General features: G+C 25.3%; 1 protein-coding gene across 2 annotated transcripts in view; it reads right to left on the bottom strand.

Annotated features, from left to right (window-relative positions):
* The window catches only part of LOC106880136 (tyrosine-protein kinase transmembrane receptor Ror2), a 715,149-nt gene that overhangs the window by 106,534 nt on the left and 608,232 nt on the right, over positions 1-383 (bottom strand). The window lies entirely within an intron of this gene.

The raw sequence follows: 383 nt of genomic DNA, 5'->3' as shown, positions 1-383 counted from the left end.
ATATATATATATATATATATATATACGCACACATATACATACTTATATGTACATACTTACACAGAGATATGCACAAGCATGGCTATATTTTGGAAGGCATGAGTTAAACGAGCTGTAATTACATATAATTTACATTTACACATACATATATAGATACATACACACATACATACATGCATACATACTTACATACATACACACATACATACATACACATGCATATATCTGTACACACATATATAAACAAAAATGTACGTATGCATGTATCTATCTACATATATATACATATGTATATATGTATATATATATATATAACACACACACACACACACACACACACACACACACATACATATATATATATATATATATATATATATATA

This window comes from Octopus bimaculoides, chromosome 8 (genome assembly GCF_001194135.2).
Source record: "Octopus bimaculoides isolate UCB-OBI-ISO-001 chromosome 8, ASM119413v2, whole genome shotgun sequence".
Classification (NCBI taxonomy): Eukaryota; Metazoa; Mollusca; class Cephalopoda; order Octopoda; family Octopodidae; genus Octopus; species Octopus bimaculoides.
Note: the sequence above shows the minus strand (reverse complement) of the source record. Positions and strands in the feature narration are given on the sequence as shown.